Below are 27,908 nucleotides of genomic sequence, written 5' to 3'. Positions count from 1 at the left end.
GCACCGGATTTCTCAATCAGATCGCGCGCAAAGTTTTACGCGCGCAAAGTCCTATGCGCGCGCTAAGTCCCATAGGCTTTAATGGGCACTTTGCACGGAGCGCCCTGCGCAGTGTGCGCGTAAAGTTTAAACTTTACGCGCGAAAAGCTGGTTTGTGCTAAGGGGGTTTTCACAGGCGTGCTAACAGTTAGCACCGCTTTGTGAATCAAGCCCAATGTGTTAACCTGAGGGGGCGGACAAGAACACCCCTTGTTCGTCGCAAACTATTCATTGGGCGAACAGTTGAGGCCATCTCTACTGAGCAATAAATAAAAAAAAATATGGATTACAAATAACAAACCTACAGACATAACAACATAGAAATTATGACAAATGAGATGTAGGGGACCCATCCAATCAAGCTCACAATGTAAAAAAGTTCTAAGACTAAAACACTGTCCAGGTGTAATCTTTTCTCTTCATGGGAAAGGAGTCTTCATCTTCATCAGAGGAGTCTTGCAGAAAACCCTAAAAACAAATATAAATATGCAATGTAAATATTAAAATGTAATACATCTATATACATATATAATTTAGTTGACATTTACTCACTGCTCTTTCTTTGATATATGTAAATTTACACAACTAATACATTATTTGTCATTCAACAGCATTTAAAAATAAACTTTTTTCCTATTGTAATTCTAAAATGTGTTTGTTTGTGTTTAATGTTCTCCATTGTACCTACTTTTCTCCGTAATATAACCAGCTTATTGGAAAAGGGGTGGGGGAGGGAGGTTGCTATAACCCGTTCAAGTTGGCAGGAATTTAATTTTTTTAAAATAACCATTTATAAATGTTTGTGTAAAATACATATTACTTAAGGTTGAATTATCTTATTTTAAGAGGGTAAACTACACTGAGCATTGCTTTTTTAGTAGGAGGACTGTTGGTCCCTTTTAGTCCCCTGACTCCCCTATACTTCCCTAGTAGTCAGTTTTGGGTCACCCCAAGCTGCTTGGGTATTCTCTCAGTTACACATATAAGACTATGGGCTCGATTTACAAAACGGTGCTAACTCACTTAGCATGCGTAAAAGCTTTAGGCGTGTTAACTAGGGTGCTAAGCAGTTAGCATGTCTAAAACTTATATTGATCGCGTGCAAAGTTTACCGCTGCCTGTATTGCGCAATACGTCGCATCGGGTGCACCTAAAACGTTGCACTATGCAACGCTTCGGCCGCACCCAGTGCGACGTTTTAGCCGCACCCGATGCAACATTGCACGCGCCCTAAAGGGCTTTAAGCGTGCTAAGGGGCTTTTAGGCATGCTAAGTTGCTAACTAAGTTAGTAATCTTTTGTAAATCAAGCCCTATATGATCATTTGAACACACTAAGAATGAGAGCACTTTATTATAAGACTAGCCAATTTTTGCTGTTGGGCATTGCATAGGTTGTAGCATAAATGGAGGAGATAAGTACAGACAGTGACCTCATTCGTAGTGACAATTCAGCATACAATCAGTGTACTAGAGCAAAAAGACAAAAAATCTCCCACAACTTGCAATATTCATACATTTGCATTTAACTTGACATATTCATATGTTGCTATTTTCATACAGCTTACATTATTGAAATAATGAAAATATAAATCTGATAATAGAATGCCTGCATTCTTAGCGTTAAATTAACATACACTCAGTATAATCAAGCAAAGCCATACGTTTGCATACATCCTGCAATATTCATACATTTGCATACCACTTGCATTATGCATACGTTGCAAATATAAATATTATTATTATTATTATTATTATTATTTATTTATTTATAAAGCGCCAACATATTCCGTGGCGCTGTACAATGTAAGAAAACAAACAAGGGATACATAATGATACAGACAATGATATACATGGAAATATGAACACTGATACAAGATACAGCACTGCTGATTACAATTTGATTTAACAGGATGACTAAAATGTATAAATTTCTAACAGTGTGCAAGCAATTGAATTAATAACATTCCATGACACAAAAGGGTGAGAGCCCTGCCCTTGCGAGCTTACAATCTGAAGGAATGGGGTGGAAACAAGAGGTGGGGGAAGTATACAGTATATGTACAGGCAGTGCGTAATTAGGTTATTTAGTGGGTGCATGGCCTAAGCTAGAGAATATGCTTGTCGGAAAAGGTGGGTTTTGAGGGAGCGTTTAAAGATTTCAAAGGTGGGAGAGTGGCGGATGTGTTGTGGAAGGGCATTCCAGAGGAGGGGTGAGGCACGTGAGAAGTCTTGTACACGTGAATGTGAGGAGGTAATTGTAGAAGAGGATAGAAGAAGCTCGTGTGTAGATCTGTGTAAATATTATAATAAAGTGCCCTCATTCTTATTGTCCAATTAATCATGTAGTCTGATACGTGTAACTAACATTACTCACATATAGTTACATTAACCAATTTCGGACCAATGCAGTTTAAATCTACGTCGGGCGGTTGGCGCTGCGGTTCTGACCGGACATAAGCTCTACGTCCCATTCACCCCACGTCCCCGCCTGTTCCTGCCGCTTTCTACCTGCCGCACCGTGCTGCCCTGCCGCCTCTATGATGGCAGAGCGCTGTGAGCCAGGCAATGAAAGCAGCTCCTGACCGGCGCACAGGGCTCTGCCGTCATAGAGACGGCAGAGAGGGCAGCCTGCAGCGGGGACAGAGCGGCGTGACCCGCGGGAGTGACGGATTATTGCGGCGATTCGTCGGTATGTGCGTTTTAGTGTACCAGCAGCCTCTGGTCCTTAAGGGGGCAGAGGCTGCTGGTACCGAAGTGGTTAAGGTTAAGCTGTGGATATGCACAAGCCCAATGGGCACTTATAATGTACTCACTGAGTGTTGTTAATTTGCAGATTAGCAATGCATCTGTACATCATTGAACCACAAATTGTTGTCTGAAGAATCAATCCCTATCAATCCTAGAGAACAATTCTCATATGTATGTACAACACTTAGCTTTGCACTCAAACTACCAAGACTGCAGACTTGGGCAGATTTAGATAGAGTATATGACAGGGGTGTTGTTACGATCCTAAGAGATCCAGGGGACTTCTGAGCACTTCAACCGAAAAATGGGTGTGGCCATGCACCAGAATGTGTGTGTGGTCATGGGTGGAGCCAAATTTACATGAACTGAACAGCGATCTAAGTAGGCCTGCTTGGCAAAATGTTGGATAAAGCCATTAATACAAAATAAAATATATAAATATGCAGCATATCACATAACTAGGCATAGTTACCTGGCTTCTGTACTGTCAAGTTTGTCTTTCTGCTGGGCAGGCTGGCCTGCTGCCAGGTTATCTGGCAGTTCCCCCATAGAATTCCCTGACCTTCTTGTGGATCCCCTCCCATGCTTCCTAGGACATCCCATTGAGGCACCTCAACTCCCAGCATGCCCCCATGGAAGTACTGCAGCTCCCTGCATGCCCTTATAAAGGCATCACAGTGCCCTGCATGGGATTACAGCACCCAGTATGCCCACATAGAGGCACCACAACACCCAGCATACCTCCAATTGAACAATTAAAGCACCACAGCTCCCAGCATGCCCACCATTGAGGCACCACATCTGGCTCTGTCTGGGGGACATCCGGGGGCACCCCAGAATAGATCCAGTGCTCGTGCCGCTGATCTTTGGGGCTAGCAACACCCCTGGTATATGATTACACAACTACAATATGTGCTGAACCAGCTGTTTATGTGCCTCCTAGTAGTTCACATGTTTACCTGATGAAGCAGGATCATGCCTGTGAAACGCAATGCATTGTGAAATATTCAATTCAAGAGAATTGTTGATTACAATCAACAGGTTCATTGCTACTGACTGAAAGGTACAATACTAACATGCAATATACACAAAGAGAATAAATAGACAATACATACAGTATGTTGTTACCTTTAGTGCTTTCCAGCAGCACCAGCCATAGTATTGTATATGGATCCAGTCTTGTGTGTTAATTCCTGTTTTGTTAAATTAAAACATTAGAATGTAAGTATGTAAACGTGTGTATTACTCGTGTCTATGTGGGTTTCTTCTGGGCACTCCAGTTTCCTCCCACATGGCAAAATCGTACAGATAAGTTAATGGACCCCTCTTAACTTGGCCCCAGCCTTCAACAGACATATGACTATTATATGGATGGGATTGCCAGCCTCTCTGAAGGTCAGCTAGTGATGGGACTGTGTACGTCTGTATCCGCAGCACAGAAATTTTTACAGTACTTACGCTACTGATGTAGCAGCCATGCATTGTGCAATTAGTGTGACCAGCATTACCTAGGTAATGCCTACATTACTGAGGTAATGTGTGCTAATGCTAAAGTGTGATACATTAATAATGTGGGTGTTATCTAGGTCAGGGTTTCTCAACTCAGTCCTCAAGCACCCCCAACAGTACATGTTTTGCAGGAAACCACAAACATTCACAGGTGAGGTCAGGGCCGGCGCTAGACTTTTTGCCGCCTGAGGCAAAAAAATTTTTTCCGCCACCCCCCCCCCCCCCCGGTGTGGGGGGGGGGGGGAGCGCTCTGGGGGGCCGCCGAGCTGGAGGGGTAGCTGGCAAGACAGGGTATTGGGGCCTAGCGGCGGGGAGGGGGTCGTACCCCCCCCCTCCCTCACCTGGGTCCCCCGAACTGCGCTCCCCTCCAGCCTTACATAGAAGAAGCAGCCGCTATTTGTAAGACGCACGGGCGGGGAGGACTCACCTCTTCCCAGCGTGCGCTCCACTGACATCACTTCCTGCAGCGTTGCAGGAAGTGACGTCAGTGGAGCGCACGCTGGATCGAGGAAGAGGTGAGTCCTCCCTGCCCGTGCCTCTTACAAATAGCGGCTGCTTCTATGTAAGGCTGGAGGGGAGCGGAGGACGGGGGACCCAGGCGAGGGAGGGGGGGGGGTCCGACCCCCCCTCCCCGCCGCTAGGCCCAATACCCCCGTCCTGCCAGCTACCCCTCCAGCTCGGCGGCCGGCTCCCCGCACGGACGGGCGGATGCCGCCCCTGGAAATTTGCCGCCTGAGGCAAAAGTTTCACCCCGCCTCATGAGCGGGCCGGCCCTGGGTGAGGTGTCTCAGCAGTAAGGATGCTCATTCAGATTCCATGGAATTAACATTTCCGCATTTTCCATCGCAATTCGGTAAGTTTAGAACAATCACAGAACTCAGAAGAAATGGACCAATCAGAGAATGCAGAGTTGTTCTGCAGGAGTCAGATTGCCAAAATAATTTTAGAATAATTATGACTGATTTTCTATTTTTCAGTTTTTTGCCATTTTTTTACATCCTCTGATGGTGGCCGCGTGGGCGTGTGTGCGTCCCGGGTGTGCAGGCATTGTGGCAGTGGTGGGGGAGGGGGGTTGAAGGGGCGTAGCAGCCGAGGCCTAGCACAAATTTTTAAAAGGACATGCTTTGATCTAGTTTATAAAGTGAACCTCCGGACTAAAAATCGACTCAGCAGCACTGAAAAGGCCTGGTGTTTCTTTAACAGTTTCACAGCATCAGAACTTTGTTTCTCTTACCCAAGCCTCATTTTTAGCTGCACAGAAGAAAACTGCCTGGGCATTTTTCCCCTGATGCTGTGCAAAGCATGATGGGATTTCTGATGTTGTTGTTCTCGTTCTGCTGTTTTGGTGAATTTTTTTTTTTTTACATGTTGATAATTTTTAAGACATAACATGCTGAAATCATATGTGGTTGAGGAGGAATTTTTGATGAGTCGCTGGTCTGGGCATTTATAACTATAACACGGGCCTTTTATACTGGGCCATCACCAGGCCATATTTTGAATTCTTTACTGCCCAAGGCCACTGCCACCAGCCGCACCCCTTCAGTATAGATAGAGAGATGAACCCTCCCCCCTTCCCTCCAGTATAGGTAGCCTGATAACCCCTACCCCCTTTCCCTCCAGTATAGGTAGCCTGATAACCCCTCCCCCTTCCCTCCAGTATAGGTAGCCTGATAACCCCTCCCCCCTTCCCTCCAGTATAGGTAGCCTGATAACCCCTCCCCCCTTCCCTCCAGTGTAGGTAGCCTGATAACCCCTCCCCCTTCCCTCCAGTATAGGTAGCCTGATAACCCCTACCCCCTTTCCCTCCAGTGTAGGTAGCCTGATAACCCCTCCCCCCTTCCCTCCAGTATAGGTAGCCTGATAACCCCTCCCCCCTTCCCTCCAGTATAGGTAGCCTGATAACCCCTCCCCCCTTCCCTCCAGTATAGGTAGCCTGATAACCCCTACCCCCTTTCCCTCCAGTGTAGGTAGCCTGATAACCCCTCCCCCCTTCCCTCCAGTATAGGTAGCCTGATAACCCCTACCCCCTTTCCCTCCAGCATAGGTAGCCAGATGACCTTCTTAATCCCTCCTCCCCCCAGCCCCCCCCCCCCTCTCCCTTTCAGTATAGGTAGCCAGCTCGCCTTCACCCTGCAGTAGCCATCAGTGTCACTCACTTCTCCACTCGTCTCCAGTGCAGAAGCTTCCTATACTTTCCGTCTCCAATGCTGCCCAAGTCCATAGCCACCAGCAACAATGAAAACGTGCAGAGAGAGAAAGGTGGCTGCTGCATAGGCGACTAGCAGCAGAGTACCACTGTCAGACTCTTGCCTGATCTCCTTGCATTGCATCATCTGCAAGCTTGCAAATGCTGCACCAGTTTACACTGCTGCTTTGGTGCCCTTGCTCCTGTGGTGCCCTAGGCCATGGCCTAGGTGACCTTGGCCTAAATCTGTCCCTGGCCATCACTGGGCACTAAATACCTAACATTTTTCAGTACAAACTATTATTTTTATGGACATGTCATAAAAGTAAAAAACCATTTAACGATTTCAGAGGAACTGCCCATGATATCCCGGATTATACCAGAATGATGTACAATGGTAACAGTGCTCACCTGGTAGACAGATTCTTGCCCCGGTCTCACCTGCAGAGGAAAGACAAAATTCACAGATGAACAATGGCACTGATATACAGGTGATGAGTTGTACTGCAGACTATCACTGTAATATTTTATTAGATTTTGCTTCCCAATGAAGCAGAATATGGAGGTGTTTATAAGCAATCTGGAGACTCCAACTGGGTTTTCAAGATATAATAATAAGAGACCTCCAGTACTTTGCATATTAGAATCCAAACCTGAAATCTGAAAAATATTTCAAAGAAGCTGTAGGTCAAGTTAAACGACATGATTTGGGTATGACAGTCTTTGGCCCAGCAGACAGACAGCACTGTCATCTAGGTGGCGGTGCCTGTCTTTGAAAGTGAATTTCCAGACAGTGCTGTAAGAAAAATACCCGGAGAGACAACATGCAAATACAGGTATATGCATCCCATGGCGTGTCCCACGCTGCGTTCCAAGGTGCATCACGTGACTACTACGCTTCCTTCTTCAAACCGGAAGGAGGAAGTGTTTGTAGTCACGTGACACGGCTTGGAATGCAGCGTGGGACATGCTGTGGGATGGGTTAAAGAAAAAGCCTGGGCAAGTTTACCCCCCCCCCCCCCCCCCCCCCGCACACACCAGCTCAGGTGCACTAATTAGAGGATGAAATCCAAATGAAACTCATTGGGATTTCATCCAAATTTTATCCGGTGCTCATCCTTGTGCAGATTCTCATGTGCAGGGGGGATTGCCGGTAGTAGGATATTTCTTCAATGAACAATATATTACTGCTGGATTCCAATTGTAAAATATCTGTAATCTTTACCAATATTTTACCATGGCTAAACCTAACTCTACTCTCACCCCCAACTCTCCACTACGGATGCCTAACCCTTAGGCTAGGAGCACACATAGCATAGCATGAAAATCTGGAGTTTTCTGTAGGTGCATTTGTGTTCATGTGCATTTTTTGTGCGTTTGCGTTTTTGATGCATATTGCGTGCGTTTGTACACATCTGTGGTTCGCTAATAGAGTATGCATATGTGTTTTGTATGCCTTTTTTATGCGTTTTTAAATTTAAATATATGCAAATCATTAGAAAGCCAACAGGAAGTGGAGAAATGTCAGAAATCTATGTTTTTTAAAAATAAAAACGCATGAAAAAACACATGCGTTGGCATAGAATTTCATTATGTGCGTTTTCACAGCCAGCCTACATATTATGCAACACTGCAAGCATTTGCACAACGCTTACTGTAAATATGTATATAAAATGCGTATGCATTTTTTACATGCTTTTTTTTTTTCCTGCGGCCCATAGACTAACATTGCTGCATAAAATGCAGCGTTTTACGCTCCGCAAACGTTTCTGCCATGTGTGCATCCAGCCTAAGATTCCCCTTGGTGTTGCCTAACCCTAAAGCCTCCCCTGGTGGTGCCTAACCCTACGGTGGGGCTCCCCCTTCTCCTAACCCGCTATGCAATGCCCCAATTTGCATATACACATACCTGGGCGACCGTGATTCTATGGGGCACCTCCGGGTGCCAGCCATTTTTCCATTAGGCCTCCTGCGCCCGTATTTCCTGATTCGTACTCATGTCCCCAGGAGCACTATTGCTAGCCTCAGTCCTTTTATTATTGTACAGGAATCTTTTCCACTTTGTTGCTTTAATAGTGGTAAAGATCCTCCAACCGAGTTTTCAAGGATGTCTACTATGATCTGCTGTAGGAAGGAAAACACCTACTTATCTACATAACAAGGCTCCTGCTCCTGTAGTCTTCTTTTGATGTATCTTCTCAAATCACACTGATATGGAAGCGCTGAAGACCCTCCAGTTGTGGCTTCTAAGATGGTCAATGTAGAGGAAGACACAATTGCCACAAAAGGGTCATATGCCCCTGAGGCTGGCTACATCCATATACTTTATGAGGGCAGCTGAGCAGGGGTGTAGCAATAACCATAGCAGCTGCTATGTGACCCTGGAGCATTAGGGGGCCCAGTGTGTACTTAATATATTCACCATTAACTTTCTTGTATTTCTCCACCCTCTGACTTTGTCTTAATGCCCATGGACTACACACAGTGTACATTGCATGGGAATGTAAATTGCCCAATTAACTCACATCCATAGGGTAGGGGGCGGAGCAGGCGGCATAGCTCAAGAATGCCTACATCTGAGGGCCCTATGAAAGTTTTGCTATGGGGCCTCATGATCTCTAGCTATGCCACTGCAGCTGAAGACTGTACTCCAATGCTCATAAAGAAGGGGATTGCTGCTCATAGAATATTGCTACAATTAACTGCTGCATTCTGAAATGTGGACAGAGGAGCACACTGTAAATACTGCACCTGCATTAACTGGTGAGATCTATCCTTCCTGTGTAAGCTGTTGCATGAATATTGTATGCAAATCCCTGCATATTGAGCACTGCTCATTGTGATCTAGCTTAATCACTGTGTGTGCTTGCTTGCTGAAGTATTGTTAAAAAAAAGACTCACAATTATTGACTGAAGTAACCACTCTGTGACCGCCTAGCGCAAATTGGTGGCCACAGAGTGGCTCTTTTGTTTCTCAGTCACGCCATATGGCGTTATCTTGCGAGGAGCAAGATTAGAGGAGCTTGCATGAGTGCAGGCTTGCGTCAGTAAACAAAGCCAGGCCGCAGTGATCAGCCTGCCAGCCCATAATCAGACCTGGCAGGCTGATTTTTTTATTTATATCTAAAATGTATGTAAATAGCGCTGGCATCTTAACTGTCCCTCGTAGGGGCTCATAGTCTAATTCCTATCATAGGCATATGTCTATGTATGTACAGGGTGGGCCATTTATATGGGTACACCTTAATATAATAAAATGGAAATTGTTGGTGATATTAACTTCCTGTTTGTGGCACATTAGTATATGTGAGCGGGAAACTTTTCAAGATGGGTGGTGACCATGGTGGCCATTTTGAAGTTGGCCATTTTTAATCCAACGTTTGTTTTTTCAATAGGAAGATGGTCATGTGACACATCAAACCCATTTGGAATTTCAGGTGCTGCACATCTCATATCTTCACAGCATAGACAATTGCCTTCAGATGACCCCAAAGATAAAAGTCTAAGGGGTCAGATTGGGAGACCTTGGGGGCCAGCGAAATTGACGCATGATGATGTGTTTCCCTCTTTATGCACTGAAGCTGGCACATTCCCTGAATTTTCCCAGCAAGATGGTGCACCACACATTATGGGTGTCAGGTCCGAGCATTTCTAGGTGAACAGTTTCCTGGAAAGTGGATTGATCATCCTGAGCCAGTTGAATGGCCCCCAAGGTCCCCTGATCTGACCCCATTAGACTTTTATCTTTGGGGTCATCTGAAGTCAATTGTCTATGCTATGAAGATAGGAGATATTCAGGACCTGAAACTACGGATACTGGAAGCCTGTGTTAGCATTTCTCCTGTGGTGTTGCTATCAGTGTGTGAAGAGTGGGGGAAGAGGGTTGCATTGACAATCTAACACAATGACAATCCAATCACACCATTCTTTTTCTTGTTAAATTCCCAATAAGTTTGATGTGTCACATGACCCTCTTCCTATTAAAAAAACAAAAGTTGGATTCAAAATGGCCAATTTCAAAATGGCTGCCATGGTCACCACCCATCTTGAAAAGTTTCCCCCCTCACATATACTAATATGCAACAAACAGGAAGTTAATATCACCAACCATTCCCATTTTATTAAGGTGTATCCATATAAATGGCCCATCCTGTTCCTGTATTCTGTAGTATATGTAAGGTAGTCTAGGGCCAATTTAGGGGGAGGGAGAGAAATAAAAATAAAATGTTTTATGTTTTTAAAAACAAAAATAAGGTCTTTTTTGTTGCATTAAAGAAAACAAAAAACAAAAACACAGCAGCAATCAAATAGCACCAAAAGAAAGCCCTATTTATGAGAAAAAAGCGGGTAAAAGTAATTTGAGCTCTAAGTTGTATGACCGAGCAATAAACCATTAAAGTTGTGAGTGCGGAATTGTAAAAAATCGCCTGGTCACTAGGGGGGTATAAACCTCTGGCCCTTGAGTGGTTAAAGGGGTTCTGTGTGGGGGTGCTGAGGGTAAAAGCAGACACCTGGGGCTTCTAACAGCCCCTTGTAGCAGTCATGTCCCACGCCACCCTCCTCCGATCCACCGTTCTCCACCGCCGGCTCCGGTCTAGCGTGGCATGCTTTCCAACTGCGGCTGCGTGGCCGTGTGCCTGCTAGCTTCAGCTCGCGTCATCGGAAGTGTATTGCGCAGGCGCAGTACAAGAAACCTTTGTACTGCGCCTGCGCAGTAAGCTTCCAATGATGCGAAAGGGAGCACGCATTATTCGTCTGTGTTAGACGAACAATTGCCCGGTGCCGGCAGCAGGGAACGCCAGATCGGAGGAGGACGGCGGGGGACATTATTGCTACAGGGGGCTGATAGAAGCCCCAGGTAGGAGTCTGTTTTTACCCTCAGCACACCCCCACAGAACCCCTTTAAGGTAGTACTATAGTATATGTGATGTGCTTGAGCATAAAAATTTATAGTAAACTTTTTTTTTTTAATCAAACTCAGCTCTACATTAGTGTTGGGCGAACAGTGTTCGCCACTGTTCGGGTTCTGCAGAACATCACCCTGTTCGGGTGATGTTCGCGTTCGGCCGAACACCTGATGGTGTTCGGCCTTTTAAGTTCGGGTTCGCCCCGAACTTCTAATGGCCGCCGAACAGGGCCGAACAGGGCCCCTGTTCGGCCGAACAGGGCCCTGTTCGGCCGAATACGGCCCCCCTATGGGGTCGCAGGCATAAGGGGGGAGCATGCCCCGATCGCGGGGGGGGTCGGAAATTCCCCCCACCCCCTCCGCTAGCGCTCCCCCCTCTGCCCGCTTCCCCATAACAAAGTTTCAAGAAGTACCTGCTGTGTCCGGTGGTAGTGTGGGTGGCTGGCAGTGGGCGGCACTATGCAGTGACTGAATGAGGAGGAGGAGTCCGGAGAGTGACGCGTTGAGGGAGGCCGGGCAGCGGGCGGTTCAGCAGTGAACCGCCCGCTGCCCGGCCTCCCTCAACGCGTCACTCTCCGGACTCCTCCTCCTCATTCAGTCACTGCATAGTGCCGCCCACTGCCAGCCACCCACACTACCACCGGACACAGCAGGTACTTCTTGAAACTTTGTTATGGGGAAGCGGGCAGAGGGGGGAGCGCTAGCGGAGGGGGTGGGGGGAATTTCCGACCCCCCCCGCGATCGGGGCATGCTCCCCCCTTATGCCTGCGACCCCATAGGGCCCCCAAAAGCTGGATGTTCGGAAAGTTCGGGGTTCGGCCCGAACATGCCGAACATCTCGGCCATGTTCGGCGAACTTTCCCGAACCCGAACATCCAGGTGTTCGCCCATCACTACTCTACATCACCATTGCCAGACTCAACCACACGCTTCATTGACGCACTCCTTTCGTCTGGCTGGTAGTTTGCATCATAGATCTTTTTATATATCTAAAAAAGCTTGTCTAATCACACACAAAAAAGGGAGAGGAAAAAAATTAAAATAAGAAGAAAAGACCACAGTCCTAATCACATCCATTCCCTCTTTCATTTGTACTGGTTTTATATATATATAATCTTCTGATATAGTAAACTACTTTAGAGAACTACAGTGTGACATTAGATAACATTTGAAAAAGTCAGCTGCACTGCAGACTGTGACAGATGCATGCATTTTAGCCAGTGTAATGTAACTTCTAAGGATACACGGACATGCTATTAGTTTAGTTTTTGCTCATGTAATCTACTATAATGATATTCCATCTCTCTTCATTAAAGGACAACTGAAGAGAGAGGTATATGGAGGCTGCCATGTTTATTTCCTTTTAAGCAATACCAGTTGCCTGGCAGCCCTGCTGATCCTCAGCCTCTAATACTATTAGCCATAGCCCCTGAACAAGCATGCAGCAGATCAGGTGTTTCAGACTTTAAAGTCAGATCTGAGAAGACAAGCTGCATACTTGTTTCTGGTGTTATTCAGATACTACTGCAGAGAAATAGACCAGCAGGGCTGCCAGGAAACTGGTATTGATTGAAAGGAAATAAATATGGCAGCCTCCGTATACCTCTTACTTCAGTTCCCCTTTAAATGAAAGTATATCAACAAGCCATGGCACATACAGAGAGTTCTGCAAGTAGCCTTACTTACTAGACTGAAGATGACATTTTAAAACTGTTGCTGTTTTTGAAATACTGTTGTACTGGGGGCTTCAAGGTAATGGGTTCTAGAGATGTAGCGAACGGTTCGCCGGCGAACGGTTCCAGGCGAACTTAGGGGGTTCGCGTTAGCCTGCACCAGGCGAACTTTTGCGGAAGTTCGATTCGCCCCATAATGCACTATGAGGGTCAACTTTGACCCTCTGCATCACAGTCAGCAGGCACATTGTAGCCATTCAGGCTACACTAAGCCCTGGAGCGCCCCCTCCCCCCCCCCTTATAAGGCAGGGTCCGGGGGCCATTACACTCACTCGTGTGCCAGCTAGAGAGAGGAAAGGGACAGCTGCTGCAGACTTTTTCTCCTAGGGACAGATTAATTAGGTTCTAGGCTGCTTTGCTTGCTCCTGACTGATTATTATTGCTTTTAAAGCACCCATCAACAGCAACAGCTCTTTTCAGAGCTCATCCTGTACATATTTTTTTTTCTGTGTGTCAAACTGACACTTTTGTTGCATGCACAGCCTTGCTAATTGATAGTGTGTGTGCCACTGCCAGCAGCCCAGTACATTCAGTGACTACCTGTGTGTGTGACAGGGAGCTGCACATTGTACTACCCAGTACTGCATATACCTCAGTACCTGTTGTGTTTACTTAACCCACCTTATCACTGCATATACCTAGCTTTGTGTTGAGTGAACCCAGCTCACTGCATCTAAAAACCTGTTGTGTTGAGTGAGAACCCACCTCACTGCATCTTAAGTACCTTTACTGTTCAGTGAACCCAGCTCACTGCATCTTACTACCTGTTGTGTTGAGTGAGAACACACCTCACTGCATCTTAAGTACCTTTACTGTTCAGTGAACCCAGCTCACTGCATCTAACTACCCAGTACCCGTTGTGTTTACTTAACCCACCTCATCACTGCATATACCTAGCTTTGTGTTGAGTGAACCCAGCTCACTGCATCTAACTTACTGTTGTGTTGAGTGAACCCACCTGGCCACCTCACTGCATCTAACTACGTGTTGTGTTGAGTAAACCCACCTCACTGCAAATACCTAGCATCCCCTCGAGATGGACAAAATGGACAAACCAGGTAGAGGAAGAGGTAGAGGCAGACCCAGAGGAAGGCCACCAGGCACCGGCAGGTCTGTGCGAGGTGGTGTTGCTGTGATTTCGTGCGGACCTGGCCCAAAATACAGTGCTCAGAAGAAGGTACGTGCCATCACTTCCCAAAATCGTGAGGAGGTGCTTGAGTATTTAACACAGAACACCTCATCTCCCGCAGCCACCAGCGCTACAACAAGCACCACATCTGCTGCATTTGACACTTTGCAGAAGTTATTTGGTGGTGGTGGTGAAATCACTGATTCCCAGCCACTACTGCAACAACAACAAGAAGGCGCAGGTACACCACCTCATACGTCTGAGTTAGGTGGCGATAGTATGGACGTTACGTGTGTGGATGGGGATGATGGACCACCTGAAGTTGGTGCAGTTGAGGAGGTGTCTGAGGAAAGCGCAGCTGGCCAGGAGGATTATGATGACGATTATACGGATACCACATATGTTCCCGGTAAAGGAGATGACCAGGGGGACAGTTCAGAGGAGGAGTCAGAGAGGAGTAGGAGGAGACAACTCCATGATAGAAGCAGAGGGAGCTCATCCTCAGAAATAGCTGGGGACAGTGTCCGGCGCCATGTATCACCAGCTATGGCCAGCCAGCCAACATGCCCTTCAACGTCAGCTGCTGATGCCACCGTAGCGCAATCACCCCAGGGGGGCTCAGCGGTTTGGAAATTTTTTCACGTGTGTGTCTCAGATCGGAGCAAAGCCATCTGTTGTCTCTGCCAGCAAAAATTGAGCCGTGGAAAGGCCAACTGTCACGTAGGGACAAGTGCCTTACGAAGGCACCTGGAGAGAAGGCACAAACAGCTATGGCAAGAACACCTGAGGAAAAGCAGCACCCCTCAAAAGACAAGCCACCCTCCTTCTCCTCTTCCTCCTTCAGGTGTATCGTCTTCATCCACTTTCTCCCTTGCACCTTCACAGCCACCCTCCTCCACACCGCCTCTTCCCTTCAGTGGTTCCTTCTCCTCTGCCCACAGCAGTACCCAGCTGTCCGTGAAGGAAGTATTTGAGCATAAGAAGCAAATGTCTGCCAGTCACCCTCTTGCCCGACGTCTGACAGCTGGCGTGGCGGAACTATTAGCTCGCCAGCTATTACCATACAAGCTGGTGGAGTCGGAGGCTTTCCGTAAGTTTGTGGCCATTGGTACACCGCAGTGGAAGATACCAGGCCGCAATTATTTTTCACAAAAGGCCATACCCAAACTGTACCATGCAGTTGAGAGGCAAGTGGTGTCATCTCTGGCACACAGTGTCCACCTGACCACGGATGCCTGGTCTGCTAAGCACGGGCAGGGCCACTACATTACATACACAGCCCATTGGGTCAACCTGGTGACCGATGGCAGCAAGCAGAGAGTACGTGGCTGCGCAGCGGACCGACTTGTCACACCTCTACGGCTTGCAGGCAGGCCTCCAGCCACCTCCTCTCCACCTGCTACCACTGCTTCGCTGTCGTCATCCTCCTCCTCCTCCTTGGCTGGTGCCGCGATCTCCTCTCCAGCTACACAGCCCCAGCACCCCAGGTGTCTATCCTACATGCCAGGTAGTGTTGGGCGAACAGTGTTCGCCACTGTTCGGGTTCTGCAGAACATCACCCTGTTCGGGTGATGTTCGAGTTCGGCCGAACACCTGACGGTGCTCGGCCAAACCGTTCGGCCATATGGCCGAACTAAGAGCGCATGGCCGAACGTTCCCCGAACGTTCGGCTAGCGCTGTGATTGGCCGAACGGGTCACGTGGTTCGGACCCGAACGCGCTCTGATTGGCCGAACTGTCACGTGGTTCGGGTAAATAAATACCCGAACCACGTCATATCTCCGCCATTTGTCTGTGGGTTTAGCTTTGGGTAGGCAGGCAGGGTAGTTCGCGCTCCAGCCACGCTAGCCAGGGTCCCCCCTGTCATTGTGTCACTGCTGGGAACAGTAGTACACCGCTTGCTCAGCCACACTATATAGCATTCTGTTTACTGCCACTCTGTGTACCTCGCTCAGCCACACTATATAGCATTCTGTTTACTGCCACTCTGTGTCTGCTGGGAATAGTAGTACACCGCTTGCTCAGCCACACTATATAGCATTCTGTTTACTGCCACTCTGTGTACCTCGCTCAGCCACACTATATAGCATTCTGTTTACTGCCACTCTGTGTCTGCTGGGAATAGTGGTACACCGCTCGCTCAGCCACACTATATAGCATTCTGTTCACTGTTCTGTGTCTGCTGGGAATAGTGGTACACCGCTCGCTCAGCCACACTATATAGCATTCTGTTTACTGTTCTGTGTCTGCTGGGAATAGTGGTACACCGCTCGCTCATCCACACTATATAGCATTCTGTTCACTGTTCTGTGTCTGCTGGGAATAGTGGTACACCGCTCGCTCAGCCACACTATATAGCATTCTGTTCACTGTTCTGTGTCTGCTGGGAATAGTGGTACACCGCTCGCTCAGCCACACTATATAGCATTCTGTTCACTGTTCTGTGTCTGCTGGGAATAGTGGTACACCGCTCGCTCAGCCACACTATATAGCATTCTGTTTACTGTTCTGTGTCTGCTGGGAATAGTGGTACACCGCTCGCTCAGCCACACTATATAGCATTCTGTTTACTGTTCTGTGTCTGCTGGGAATAGTGGTACACCGCTCGCTCAGCCACACTATATAGCATTCTGTTTACTGTTCTGTGTCTGCTGGGAACAGTAGTACACCGCTCACTCAGCCAGAGTATATAGCATTGTGTTTACTGCCACTCTGTGTACACCGCTCAGCCAGACTATATACCATTGTTTACTGACACTCTGTGTACACCGCTCAGCCAGACTATATACCATTGTTTACTGACACTCTGTGTACACCGCTCAGCCAGACTATATACCATTGTTTACTGACACTCTGTGTACACCGCTCAGCCAGACTATATACCATTGTTTACTGCCACTCTGATTCTGCTGGGAACAGTAGTACACCGCTCGCTCAGCCAGACTATATACCATTGTTTACTGACACTATATAGCAGACTATATAGCATTGTGTGTACACCGCTCAGCCAGACTATATACCATTGTTTACTGACACTCTGTGTACACCGCTCAGCCAGACTATATACCATTGTTTACTGCCACTCTGATTCTGCTGGGAACAGTAGTACACCGCTCGCTCAGCCAGACTATATACCATTGTTTACTGACACTCTGTGTACACCGCTCAGCCAGACTATATACCATTGTTTACTGCCACTCTGATTCTGCTGGGAACAGTAGTACACCGCTCGCTCAGCCAGACTATATAGCATTGTGTTTACTGCCACTCTGTGTACACCGCTCAGCCACACTATATAGCATTGCGTACTCTGCCAGTCAGTGTGTATATTGCTGGGATCAGTAATACTCCACTCACCGTCAACCACTATATGAGCTCAACATGAGTTCCCCAGAGACCTCCGCTGTGAGCAGCACTCCCAACAACAGCAACAGCCAACGCCCCACGCAAGCTATAACATCCACCCCAGCAGCCAGTGGTCAGCAGCAGCCCTCCCCGGAGGAGAACGTTGTGTCCATCAGTCCGTCGCCAGAGCGATTAATGAGGGCTGCCATTGAGGAGATGGTGGGGCCTGATGTGGAGGAGGAGGTCTGGCTCAGGCCAGCATCCCAAGTTAATGTTGAGGACGATGAGGGGTCTGTGTCTGGGGATGTTGGGGTGGCAGAGGTGGTGGGTGGGTCAGACTCAGGAGAAGAGTTGTATGATGAGGATGATGATCGGGACCATCTGTATGTGCCTCAGAGTCCGACCCCGGAAAACATGTTGTATCGTGTGTTTAGGTACTAAAATCTGCGTTCCCTCCCAGTAGTGTTGGGCGAACAGTGTTTGCCACTGTTCGGGTTCTGCAGAACATCACCCTGTTCGGGGTGACTATATAGCAGACTATATAGCATTGTGTTTAATGCCACTCTGTGTACACGGCTCAGCCACACTATATAGCATTGTGTTTACTTCCACTCTGTGTCTGCTGGGAACAGTAGTACACCGCTCACCCGCCACTGTATAGCATTGTGCTCTGTGTCACTGCTGACAATAGTGGTACACCGCTCACCCACCACTGTATAGCATTTCTGTACTGCCACTGTACTGCTGCCAGTCAGCGTGTACTTTAAGGATAAGTGAAATGAGGAAGAAATCCGGTGAAAGAGGGAGGGGCAAGGGAAGAGGTGTTTCCCCTGACGGTTCACGTACAGGCCACAGGGGAGCACCCAAGAAAACCCACTCAATACTGCCCATGTTGTCCAGGACAACAACCCTCACAGATCCAAAAGAGCAGGACCAGATAATTACTTGGATGACCTCTCAAGCGTCCAGCAGTGGGTTAAGCAGCACCAGCACATCACGCACGAGGTCCGAGTCCTCAGCCAGTTAAAGTCTGGGCTTTCTTTGAAGACTGCACTGAGGATGTTACCATGGCGATTTGCAAGGTGTGCAAGACCCGCCTGAGCAGGGGGAAAAGTATTAACAACCTCTCCACCACCAGCATGAGCCGCCACATTCTATCCAAACATCCCACTCTGTGGGCAAACGCGGCAGGACAGGGTACCACCAGCAACACTGCCTTTCTTGGGTTCACCAGACTCACCACCAGACCCGCCTCAGCAGCAGCAGTAGCCCAGCCATTGCGTGGTTCACAACATTCACAAACATCAGACGATGCTGACACTGTCACTTTCCGGACTAGTGCTCTTGAGGTCTCCCAGTGTTCATCAAACACAACAACCAACAGCCCTTCGGTGTGCAGCGCTACGGTTGAGTTGTCTGTCTCTGAGATGTTTGAGCACAAGAGGAAATTGCCAGCAAATGACCCCCGGGCCATGGCAGTAACAGCCAGCCAGCATAGCCAAGCTTCTGGCCTGCGAAATGCTGCCATATCGAGTGGTGGAGACAAACAGCTTCAAGGGCATGATGTCAGTGGCCATCCCACGTTACGTGGTTCCCAGCCGCTACCACTTTGCGCGCTCTGCAGTGCCTGAGTTGCATGAGCACGTGGTCAGCTAAATAACCCGAAGCTTGAAGAATGCCGTTGCCTGCAAGGTTCACCTCACCACTGACACCTGGACGAGTGCGTTCGGCCAGGGTCGATACATCTCCCTTACCGCGCACTGGGTGAACCTTGTGGAGCCTGGCAGCGATTCCTCACCTGCTACGGCGCGGGTGTTGCCCACGCCACAAACAGCTGGATAACAACAGCAGCACCTACCTCTCTGACTCCTTCTCCTCCAACGCATCTCAAAGCTGTACCTCATCCGGAAATGCTAACCCAGCACCAGCAGCAGTAGGATCGTGGAAGCAGTGCAGCACAGCTGTTGGCATGCGTCAGCAAGCGTTGCTGAATCTGATCTGCCTTGGGGATAAGCAGCACACAGGGGAGGAAATTTGGAGGGGAATAAAGGAACAGACGGATTTGTGGCTGGCACCGCTGGACCTGAAACCGGGCATGAAGCTAGACACCTGGCACGAACTGGCAATGTACGCAATAGAGGTGCTGGCTTGCCCGGCAGCCAGCGTTATGTCGGAACGCTGTTTCAGTGCTGCCGGAGGCATCATCACAGATCGGCGTATCCGCCTCTCCACAGAAAATGCAGACCGTCTGACTCAAATTAAAATGAATCAATCCTGGATTGGAAACGACTACGCAACACTCCTGGACCCCAACCAAGTAACATGACCGATGAACATCTGGGATGGTTTAGCGTTTCCGGTCCCTGTTTATTGAACCTCTCATCTGTATTACATTTATGACTGCATGGCGGCAAAAAGCATTGCTGCTATATCCGCACGCTTTTTGTCCTCATGCAAGGCCTGGGTTGTTGTGTCTCACAAAGCGTGGCCTTCTCCTCCTGCGCCTCCTCCTGTTCCATCACGTGTGCTGCTGCTGCTGCTGCTGCTGCTGGGTTACCGTTGCCGGTCCCTGTTTATGGAACCTCTTATCTTTATTACATTTATGACTACATGGCGGTACAAAGCATGCTATCCGCACGCTTTTTGTCCTCATGCAAGGCCTGGGTTGTTGTGTCTCACAAAGCGTGGCCTTCTCCTCCTGCGCCTCCTCCTGTTCCATCACGTGTGCTGCTGCTGCTGCTGCTGCTGGGTTAGCGTTGCCGCGTGGTCCCTGTTTATTGAACCTCTTATCTTTATTACATTTATGACTACATGGCGGTACAAAGCATGCTATCCGCACGCTTTTTGTCCTCATGCAAGGCCTGGGTTGTTGTGTCTCACAAAGCGTGGCCTTCTCCTCCTGCGCCTCCTCCTGTTCCATCACGTGTGCTGCTGCTGCTGCTGCTGCTGGGTTAGCGTTGCCGCGTGGTCCCTGTTTATTGAACCTCTTATTTTTATTACATTTATGACTACATGGCGGTACAAAGCATGCTATCCGCACGCTTTTTGTCCTCATGCAAGGCCTGGGTTGTTGTGTCTCACAAAGCGTGGCCTTCTCCTCCTGCGCCTCCTCCTGTTCCATCACGTGTGCTGCTGCTGCTGCTGCTGCTGGGTTAGCGTTGCCGCGTGGTCCCTGTTTATTGAACCTCTTATCTTTATTACATTTATGACTACATGGCGGTACAAAGCATGCTATCCGCACGCTTTTTGTCCTCATGCAAGGCCTGGGTTGTTGTGTCTCACAAAGCGTGGCCTTCTCCTCCTGCGCCTCCTCCTGTTCCATCACGTGTGCTGCTGCTGCTGCTGCTGCTGGGTTAGCGTTGCCGCGTGGTCCCTGTTTATTGAACCTCTTATCTTTATTACATTTATGACTACATGGCGGTACAAAGCATGCTATCCGCACGCTTTTTGTCCTCATGCAAGGCCTGGGTTGTTGTGTCTCACAAAGCGTGGCCTTCTCCTCCTGCGCCTCCTCCTGTTCCATCACGTGTGCTGCTGCTGCTGCTGCTCCTGCTGGGTTAGCGTTGCCGCGTGGTCCCTGTTTATTGAACCTCTTATCTTTATTACATTTATGACTACATGGCGGTACAAAGCATGCTATCCGCACGCTTTTTGTCCTCATGCAAGGCCTGGGTTGTTGTGTCTCACAAAGCGTGGCCTTCTCCTCCTGCGCCTCCTCCTGTTCCATCACGTGTGCTGCTGCTGGGTTAGCGTTGCCGCGTGGTCCCTGTTTATTGAACCACTTATCTTTATTACATTTATGACTGCATGGTGGTACAAAGCATGCTATCCGCACGCTTCTTGTCCTCATGCAAGGCCTGGGTTGTTGTGTCTCAAAGCGTGGCCTTCTCCTCCTGCGCCACCCTCCTCCTGTTCCATCACGTGTGCTGCTGCTGGATTAGCATTACCGGTCCCTTTTCCTGGAACCTCTTATATGTATTACATTTATGACTGCATGCCGACAAAAAGCATGTTACCTGTGCAAAGAAAACAGACATTTCCCGCATTTAAAAGACAGTTTTCCCTTTGAAACTTTAAAATCGATTTTCTCAAAAACTATAAGCTCTTTTTGCTAATTTGTTTTTTCCTCTTGTACCCACTCCCAAGGTGCACATACCCTGTAAATTTGGGGTATGTAGCATGTAAGGAGGCTTTACAAACCACAAAAGTTCGGGTCCCCATTGACTTCCATTATGTTCGGAGTTCGGGTCGAACACCCGAACATCGCGGCCATGTTCGGCCTGTTCGGCCCGAACCCGAACATCTAGATGTTCGCCCAACACTAATGCCAGGTACGATGGTGTCACACAGAGTTAGACATGTCTTGCCTGAAAGCGGAGAGTCACACTGGAGCAGCTCTCCTGGCTGCTCTTAACAAACAGGGGGAGCAATGGCTGACCCCGCACAAGCTTGAGATCGGCAACGTGGTGTGTGACAACGGCAGCAATCTCATTGCTGCGTTGAATTTGGGAAAGCTGACACACCTACCCTGCATGGCACATGTGCTGAATCTGGTCGTGCAAAGATAGTGTGTCCAAGTACCCAGGCTTAGAGGACATCCTGAAGCAGGCCAGGAAGTTGTGTGGGCATTTCAGGCACTCTTACAAGGCCATGGCATGCTTTGCGGACATTCAGTGTAGAAACAACTTGCCGGTGAGACGCCTGATTTGCGATAGCCCGACTCGCTGGAATTCCACCCTGCTGATGTTCTTTCACCTGCTAGACCAGGAGAAAGCCGTCACCCAGTACCTGTATCATTACAGTACAAGGACACAATCTGGGAGGATGGGGATGTTGTGGCCCAACAACTGGACACTGATGCGAAATGCATGCAGGGTCATGGAGCCCTTTGAGGAGGTGACCAAACTGGTGAGTCGCGATAAGGGGCACCATCAGCGACTTGATCCCCTACGCCTACTTCCTAGAGCGTGCCGTGCGTAGAGTGGTGGATACAGCTGTGGAGGAGCGTGAACGAGAAGAGTTACGGCAGCAGGAGTCGTGGGAGCCATTTACACCCGAACCCGATGTTCCCACAACACCTGCGGCAGCACAGAGGGGGGAGGAGGAGGAGGAAGAAGAGGAGTCAGACTCTGATGATGGTGATGATGAGGAAGGTGTTTCTGTGGAGGAGGAAGAGGCGGCGGAAGAAGAACAACCGCAGCAGCCGTCACAGGGGGCTTCTGCTGCTCCACGTTCCCGTGGTATTGTTCGTGGCTGGGGGGAGGAAGAGGAGTTGCGTCCCGTCACTGAGGAAGAGCAAGAGGAAATGGAGAGTACGTCTGCATCCAGCTTTGTGCAGATGTCCTCTTTCATGTTGTCCAGCCTGTTGAGGGACCCCCGTATCAAAAAACTCAAGGCGAATGACCTGTACTGGGTGGCCACGTTACTAGACCCTTGGTACAGGCACAAAGTGGCGGACCTGTTACCAACTCAACAGAAGGCGGAAAGGATGCAGCACTTGCAGAACAAGCTGTCGATGATGCTTTACAATGCGTTTAAGGGTGATGTGGCTGCACAACGCAATCAAGGTACCACTGGCAGTAACCCTCCTCCTCCCAAGTCCACGCAGGCACGGACAGGACGCTCCAGAGATCTCAGGGTGATGTCGGACATGCGGACGTTCTTTAGTCCAACTCCTCGCCAATCGCCATAGTCCTTCCGGATCCACTCTCCACCAACGCCTGGACCGGCAGGTAGCCGACTACCTGGCCTTGAGTGTGGATGTAGACACTGCGAAAAGCGACGATGAACCCTTGGACTACTGGTTGCGCAGGCTTGACCTGTGGCCAGAGCTGTCCCAATTTGCCATACAACTTCTCTCTTGCCCTGCCGCAAGCGTCCTGTCAGAAAGGACCTTCAGTGCAGCTGGAGGCATAGTTACTGAGAAGAGAAGTCGTCTAAGTCACGACAGTGTTCAGTACCTGACCTTTATCAAAATGAATGAGGAATGGATCCCGGAGGGCTACTGCATGACCGAAGACTAAGTCAGTCCCCACACACAGCATTTCTGCCTGCAGGCCGCTTGCCTTCTCCGCCACCACCAACAGGGTCCAGGACTCTAGGCAGATTCCTGAATTTGCTACACTAATTTTTCTGGTGCGTGTACATGCCTGCCTAATTTTTCTGGCTGCACTGCGGGCGGCTGCAACAAAAAAACAAAAAGGCTTGTACATGTGCCCATCCCCCTTCGTGATCATTACCTTGCCGCGGTGAAGGGGCTTGCGTATCACAATGAAGCAATGACCGCCGGCTATTTGAGTGTCTCGGGGGGGGGGGGGGGGGCACACAAAAGATAATAAGGTCGTTGCTTCATTGTGGTCAGACCAAATTTGATCAACTGGACAGTCACTGTTGTTCTATCATTGAGCTACCAAAGCCCGGCGACCATATGGGCTTGAAAAACACAGCGGCCTACACTCTGGCCACGGTGCGCACCAGTCCAGCACGGTCGTCACTACGCAAACAGCTGTTTGCGGTGCATTACACAGTGAGTTTGGTGTGTCAGTGTGAAGCAGAACTCTAATTACACTCCCTGATTGATGTATACACATGCAAGATGTTTGAAAGCACATTAGGCCTGCAATTTAGCATTCAATGTGATTTCTGCCCTTAAAACGCTGCTTTGTGTCAAATCCAGATTTTTCCCCGGGACTTTGGGCATGTATCCCACTCCGCCATGCCCCCAGCCAGGTGTTAGACCCCTTGAAACATCTTTTCCATCACTTTTGTGGCCAGTATAATTTTTTCTATTTTTCAAAGTTCGCCTCCCCATTGAAGTCTATTGCGGTTCGCAAACTTTTACGCGAACCGAACCTTCCACGAAGGTTCGCGAACTGGGTTCACGAACCGAAAATCGGAGGTTCGCGACATCTCTAATGGGTTCTTCAGCTTCTGGAGACAGGAGCCCAATGGAGATGAGCCTGTGGACACGGCCACACATGTGCAGTCACCGTTACTCACATACAAGTAATTCAGCCGCCAACAGGTGACTCAAGGAGACTCTGAGGATGCCGAGAGGCCTCACAGACTACAGGGGGCTAAAGGAAGCCCCAGGTAAGTAAAAGGTCATAGATTTAAGTGCAATTCAGGTTACCTTAAACAGCCTTACAATGATTTTGTGAACCACCATTTTTCTTTGTTTGACTTTGTGCAGGGGTGGTTCTTCCATGAAGCAACATGACTCACATGCCAACAATTAGAGGGTGGAAAGAGGCGGCTCCCCTTACAAAATGTCTCCCTCCTTGCACTCCCCATCTCCCCCTCCATAGATGCATGACGCAGCTTTACTCACCTGCTCTCAGCATTCCAGTGATGGGATCGCTATCCACTCATCCAGCTTCCTGTACCCATGGTTACAGCTGTGCCTCGTGTGACTTGTTATGTGCTGCCCGGTCACATGAGGTGCCACTGTAGGAAGCAGGACTTCACAGCTGGTGATCCCATCGGTAATATGCTGAGAGCGGGAGAGGGATACGGCACCAGTGCAGCACATATCCGGCATCCTGGGGATCAAATGCTGCAGGCCAGCAGGGAGGATGCTATCTTGGAGGATGCAGAGGGAGGTAAGCGTCTCTCCTCTGCGGTTCAGCTTTTTTCACACACTTCGAGGAAAGGGGGTTGGAAGGTGGGGGGGGGGGGGGTGAAGGGTATTGTATTGCTTCAGGCAGCAAAAAGTCTAGAACCGGCTCTGACTTGGTGCATGCAGTAATAACAGGAGATTCTTAGGCCGGTTCTTACTTCCACTGATAAGTTCCAACCAGACTACACCTTACATGGTGTTATTACACTTATAAGTGATTAAAGAATGGTTATATGCAGAGCTGGTACCTGATTTCCAGGCATGGTCATTTCATTCTGGATTAACTGAAGAGCGTTTACATTTTCATATTCTTCATCTTTCTTAATTTCTAATTAGAAGACATAATATATAAAGCACATGTTTTACAATGATGAGCAGATAAAGTAAAATTAAATCTAAAACCGTGACTTATTAAAGAGAACCTGAGGTGGGGTTCTGACAATGCTATCCGCATACAGAGGCTGGGTCTGCCTATACTGCCCAGCCTCTGTTGCTATCCCAATCCCCCCTAAGTTTCCCCTGCGCTCTGCTATCCCTCATAAATCACAGCCGCGCTGTGCGGGTTGTGTTTACCTCTGTACTGTCAGTCTGCGTGCTCCCCCTGCCTCCTGCATAGCTTTGGTCCCCGCCTGCGTCCCTTCCCTCCAATCAGCGGGGAGGAAAGGGACGCGGGCAGGGACCGGAGCTATGCAGGAGGCGGGGGAGCACGCAGACTGACACTACATAGGTAAACACAGCGCGCTGCAACACGCTGTGTGTCGACAGCGCGGCTGTGATTTATGAGGGACAGAAGAGCGCAAGGGGGGGGAGGGGGCTTAGGGGGGATCTGATTAGCAACAGAGGTTGGGCAGTATAGGCAGACCCAGCCTCTGTATGCGGATAGCATTTTCAGAACCCCACCTTGGGTTCTTTTTAAAGAGGATCTGTACTCTAAAATTCTTACAATAAAAAGCATACCATTCTATTCATTATGTTCTCCTGGACCCCTCTGTGCTGTTTCTGCCACTCCCTTCTGCAATCCTGGCTTGTAATTGCCAGTTTTAGGCAGTGTTTACAAACAAAAGACATGGCTGCTAACCAGCATGTGATAGGCTGAGAGAAGCTCAGTCTGTGACTCATACAGAGCTTGCAGGGGGCCTGGAGAGGGTGTGTATAGCTTCTATCCTATCACAAGCAGAGCTGCACATTCCAGCCTGAGTGGTTGAGCCCGACAAAGCTATCAGAGGAAAGAAGATTTGATTATATAACAGAGATAACACAGCCACTGTGCATCTAGGAAAGGCTGCAGTAATCCAGATCCCATTAGAACAGGTATAGGAACTTATAGGATAGAAGAAATAAGGCTCAAAATTGTGTTACAGAGTCTCTTTAAAGCTCCTCTACATGTGCATTCATCTCGCCCGCTCCGTACCTTCCCTACCCAGCCTTGCAGGCTAGCATATGTGATATGTCAGTTACAATGGATACCATCCATCATGTTCTAAAAAAAAGCAGATCTGCTGTGACAGTCCACATCAGCACCCCAATGTAAAGTGAATCTCCAAACGTAGTACAGTCACTGTATGTGAAGGCTTCGTTTAAACAGTTAGTTGTAATGAAGAGGGGGTAAGAAGTAAAAATCACACAAATCTTACAGGATGTGTCTAAAAATACATTTCTTGCCTATCTCTCTGGAAGGGCAAATAAACTTAAAAGACCTCTGCCGCGAAAATCTTAAAATGTAAAATACATGCAAACATATACAAATAATAAGTATGTTTCTTCCAGAGTAAACTGAGCCATACATTACTTTTCTCCCATGTTGCTGCCGCTTACAGTAAGTAGTAGACATTACCGACAGATTTTGGACTAGCCCATCTTCTCATGGGGGTTCTCAGGGTTCTCTTTATTTTTAAAAGCACTTAGTAAATGGCAGTTGCTCAGTCCAACTGCCAAAAAAGTGTGCAGAGATCAGAGAGGCTGGCTATAAATCTTTTTCAGGGAATGCCTTTATAAAGAATAAAGGCCATGCTGAAAATCCCCCATGAAGAGATTGACTAACCCAAAACCTGTCGGTAATGTCAGATTTCTTCTACCTACTGTAAATGACAGCAACATAGGAGAGAAGTAATTTATGGCTCATTTTACTCTGGAAGAAATGTGCCTCTTATTTGTATGTGTTTTAAATTTTAAGATTTTTGCGACAGTTCCTCTTTAAATGAAAATCAGACAAATAAACAGCCAGACCCAGCCACCTGTAGTTCAATGAGTCTAAACAACATAAGGCCCGGTTCATATTGGCCTAGAAAACAGAAGGGTTTGTGGACTTTAATGGAATAAACTAAAACAGATGTGAATAGATCTAATGTTAACCAATGTATCATTTCACATTGATCTGATCAAACGCATTTGTTCGGGAAGGTTCTGGGAATTGACCACAAGTTTAGGTCTGCTGCGATTTTTCGGAACTAATGGAGGTGTTGCATTGACCGAGCGATAATAGAATGAAGGGAAAACTGAGCCTTTTAAAAACTGATCCGTGCTACAGATCAGTTTTTACACGGATCAGTTTTCCATCCGTGCCAGTGTGAATCGGGCCTTAGAGACACTCTCAGCTGTTCTTGGGACTTCCTTAGTTGCTGGTTGAGATGGTAAACTTGCCTTCGTTTGTAGAGTTTTTGTTGTTGACTGTTGATTGCAGGTCACCTGAACGT

General features: G+C 48.2%; 1 long non-coding RNA gene across 1 annotated transcript; it reads right to left on the bottom strand.

The window, feature by feature from the left end:
* Window positions 1–429: 429 nt before the first annotated feature.
* On the bottom strand, window positions 430–27,908 carry LOC137522909 (uncharacterized). Its single transcript, XR_011022482.1, has 5 exons — window positions 27,856–27,908; window positions 25,464–25,531; window positions 6,897–6,926; window positions 3,917–3,981; window positions 430–507 (listed from the first exon to the last, which is right to left on the bottom strand). It is a non-coding gene; the product is annotated as an uncharacterized lncRNA (long non-coding RNA).

This window comes from Hyperolius riggenbachi, chromosome 6 (assembly GCF_040937935.1).
Source record: "Hyperolius riggenbachi isolate aHypRig1 chromosome 6, aHypRig1.pri, whole genome shotgun sequence".
Taxonomy (NCBI): domain Eukaryota; kingdom Metazoa; phylum Chordata; class Amphibia; order Anura; family Hyperoliidae; genus Hyperolius; species Hyperolius riggenbachi.
Note: the sequence above shows the minus strand (reverse complement) of the source record. Positions and strands in the feature narration are given on the sequence as shown.